This window comes from Chrysochloris asiatica, unplaced genomic scaffold, assembly GCF_000296735.1.
Source record: "Chrysochloris asiatica unplaced genomic scaffold, ChrAsi1.0 scaffold00144, whole genome shotgun sequence".
Taxonomy (NCBI): Eukaryota; Metazoa; Chordata; class Mammalia; order Afrosoricida; family Chrysochloridae; genus Chrysochloris; species Chrysochloris asiatica.
The window spans coordinates 7,578,211-7,582,388 of NW_006408662.1; the positions used below are offsets into that span (position 1 = coordinate 7,578,211).

Here is a 4,178-nt window from a genome sequence, read left to right on the forward strand (position 1 = left end):
AAAAAAAAAAAAAAAAGATAAATGGAATGGGGCAAAAATAAATTTTTCCTTTCTCCTAGGCCCCTGAAAGCCATTTTCACACATACAGCTGGTATCAATTTCTATTTATACCTTACTGATGCTCAGATCATAGATATCTATTGCGTGTTCCTACCTTCTCTGTATTTCAAACTTAAAAATTAGTAATTCTCAGTTCTAAGAATATTCTGCTGTTGTTGTTTAGTGCCGTCTAGTTGGTTCTGACCCATAGTGACCCTGTGTAGGGTTTCCAAGGAGATACTGGTGAGCTTGAACTGTAAACCTTGCAGTTCTAGAGCAATAGATATATGGCGAGTCACAAACATGATCTACATATGTAATTTTAAATCTTCTTATAGCTATATTAAAATAGTGGAGTCCGGTGTGTCACTGTGGGCTAATGTGCTGGATTGCAAAGTCAGTTTGAACGGCAAGGTCAACGCTTGAACCGCTGACCTTGCAGTTCAATAGCTCAATAGCCACTCCTTGGAAACCATATGCAGGGTCAATAGGGGTCAGAAACAACTCAATGCCACTTAACAACAACAACAACAATATATTAACATAAGGATACTATTAATTTTACTACTATATTTTATTTAACCATATTTTTCAAAATTATGGTTCTAATACTCATTAGCAGGCAAATTAGTAATGAGATACTAGTCACTCTTTTCTTTGTATGAAGTCTTTTTGATTTCTGGTGTCTTAATTTAAACCATGATTGGCCAAGTGGCAGCATCGATGGACTCAAGCATGGCAACAGTAAGTAGTGAGGTTGGCCCAGGATCGGGCAGTGTTTCATTCTGCTGTGCACTGGGTTGCTATGGATCGGTACCGACTCGATGACACCTAACAACAACAAAAACATCTTATGGAGTGAGTCCTGGTAATGCGCTGGACTGCAACGCCACTTTGAACCACAAGATCAATGGTTCAAGCTCACCAGCTAGTCCTCAGAAATCCTATACAGGGTCACTATGGGACGGAACTGACTCAACAGCACTTAACAACAACAACCATCCCATGGAAGCAACAGTCAAAAAATCAAGTAGCATATTACATCAGGCAAATATTTTGCATAAGGTCTCCTTAAAGCATTCAAGAGCAAAGGTATCAGTTTGAAGACTGAGGTGCTCCTAGCCAAATTATGGTATTTTAAAAAGCATCAAATACATGAGAAAGTTGGACAATAAATAAGGAAGACTGTAGAAGAATGGATGCATTAGATTGATGGTGCTGGAGAAGAATACCTAACATTCCATGGACTGCCGGAAGAACAAACAAATCTGTGACCGAAGAGGTAAAGTCAGAATGCTCCTTAGAAACCAGCATGGCGAGATTTCATCGTTTGTACTTTAGACATATTATCAGGAGGGAGCAGTCCCCAGAGAAAGACATCATACCTGGTAAAGCAGAGGGTCAGCACATAAGAGGAGGACCCCACTGAGATGGATTGGCAAGTGACAGCATCCATGGGCTCAAGCGTAGTTAACAGCTGTGAGATTGGCACAGGGCCAGACAGTGTTTCTTTGTGTTGTGCATAGATAGAGTTGCTATGAGTTGGAAATGACTTGACAGCACCTCATACACACACCTGTCTTAGTTCTGCTCTAACAGAAATACCAAGGTGGACGATTTGAAGAGCAGAACTTAATTTTGTCTCAGCTCAAGTGAATAAAAGACTGACTTCAGGGTGCTGGCTGCAGGAAAAGCCTCTATCTCTGTCAGCTCTTGGGGAAGATCTTTGTCTGTTTAACTTCTATTCCTCCATTCCTTGACAATCTCCAGGTGAGAGCTATTTCCCCCCACCTGCACTCACGTGTCTTCATGTGGAATCTGCTCTTCTTATGGCTCAAAAGTGATTAGGTTTAAGGCACACACATATATGCCTTCGTTAACATAACAAAGAAAATCTTATTCCCAAATGAAATTATTTCCACAGGAATTAGGGTTAGGATTCCAACACACACATACATATTGGGGGGCGGTGGGGGAACATGTGTGGAGGTGAGGAGTGGAGAATACAATTCAATTCATAATACCACCTTTCATGTATACCCAGTGGCTACTTAATGCATAACTCTGGAGTCTCCCAGAACTCTCCCACTTTTATATCCTTTTTCTTCCTCTTTGCTACTTCAACACTACCATTTACAGAAGATGTATTACATAGGTCTAGGTCTACCCACAGATGTTTCTAATTTTTTACTCCAATTAGTCCATTCTAGTGAACTCATGTGTGAGTTCACTTATTAAAGCATGGATTAACCAAAGATTAAAATGGGTTGAGGCTTGTTCACAGTGGGTAATTTTTGATAATGGAACAATATTCACCAGGCCCATCTGGTACCCTATAGGGAAGAGACAGAGGCAGAGTAGGGGAAGAAGAGTCAGGAAAGATGAAATGAACGTTTGCTTTCTCCCTTAGCGGAGAATGACATTTACATGCTATTGTTGTAGTAACTCTGTAAAAAAGATCATACTTGCAGTATCCCATCCCCAACTCATTTAATGAGCCTTATTCTTTCTCAATGTGTATTATTCTGTTTACAGTCTTCCATAAAGGTGGGTTAGATTCCATGGTTTGCCTCTATGTATAATTCAAGCTGTACAACTTTGCTATTTGATTCTACTAATTAATTGGCAAATAAAGCTATTTGTTGTTGCTTTGTTGTTAAGTGCTGTTAAGTGGGTTCTGACACAGCGATCCTGTATAGGGTTCCAGAGGAACAGTTGGTGGGTTTGAATCCCGTATCTTGTAGTGCAAACCAACCTTGTGATCCAGTGCTTACCATACAGCGCCACACCAGAACTCTAAGCTAAACTATAGAATCATGAATAGCTGAGCTCTTCGTATGGAGAAAAGCACAGAATTGGGGTTAACAAGGAAGTGCAAGAGAAAACTTCTGGACCCAAGTATTTTGGGGACCACTACATCAGTTATACTCCTCCCAGGTGCTGCCATTGGCCAACGGGGCTGTGCTGAGAGAGGCTCACTCTTTCGGAAATGTGTGAAGTGGTGTCGTTTAGTAATGGTGTGACACCAACCCACTAAATCTGTCATTCAAAACCCTCAGCATAAGAAAGTATTAGGGGTTGGCGTGAGTGTTTGGCATAAGCGGGACTCAGTGGAGGCAGGAAAAGCCGGCACCATGGTGGAGAAGGAAGAAACTGGAGGTGGTGGCATCAGTTAGGAGGAGGCGGCTCAGTATGACCCGCAGATCCGCCTCTGGGGGCTGGAGGCCCAGAAACGGTTGCGGGCTGCCCAGGTACTTCTGGTTGGCATGAAAGGTCTTGGGGTTGAAATTGCCAAGAACCTCATCCTGGCTGGGGTGAAAGAACTGACCATGTTGGACCACGAACAGGTATCTCCAGAAGACCCCGGAGCACAGTTCCTGATCTGGACTGGTCGACATAGGGCGGAAGCCTCTTTAGAGCGAGCTCAGAATCTCAACCCCATGGTAGATGTGAAGGTGGACACTGAAAATATAGAAAAGAAACCAGAGTCATTTTTCACTCAGTTTGACACTGCCTGTCTGGCTTGCTGCTCCAGGGATGTCCTAGTGCCAGATCTGGCACAGAAACAGCATCAAGTTCTTCACAGATGTTTTTGGTTACCATGGATATACATTTGCCAATCTTGGAGAACATGAGTTTGTAGAGAAGACCAAAGTTGCCAAAGTGAGCCAAGGTGTAGAAAATGAATCTGACAGCAAGCGAGCAAAACGGGATTCACTGGAGACCACCCTGGTCAAAAAGAAGCAGTCTTCTGCCCTGTGAAGGATGCTCTGGAGGTTGACTGGCTCAATGAGAAAGCTAAAGTAGCCCTGAAGTGCACAATTACTTTCTTCTAGTGCTCCTGAAATTCCGCATGGATAAAGGGAGACACCCCAGGTTTGATACCTGTGGGGAAGATTCTGAGTTGCTGCTCCAGATTCAAAATGACGTGCTTGACTCTCTGGGAGTCAATCCTAACCTGTTTCCTTAGGACTTTGTCCGGTACTGCTTCTCCGAGATGGCCCTGTGTGTGCTGTAGTTGGCGGATCTTGGCGCAAGAGATTGTGAAGGCTCTGTCTCAGCGGGACCCTCCTCACAACAACTAATTCTTTGATGGCTTGAAGGGAAGTGGGATTGTGGAGTGCCTCGGCCACAAATGA

At 43.2% G+C, this 4,178-nt stretch overlaps 1 pseudogene; it reads left to right on the plus strand.

The window, feature by feature from the left end:
* Positions 1-3,173: 3,173 nt before the first annotated feature.
* LOC102814112 lies at positions 3,174-3,875 on the plus strand (annotated as a pseudogene).
* The last annotated feature ends 303 nt before the right edge of the window (positions 3,876-4,178 follow it).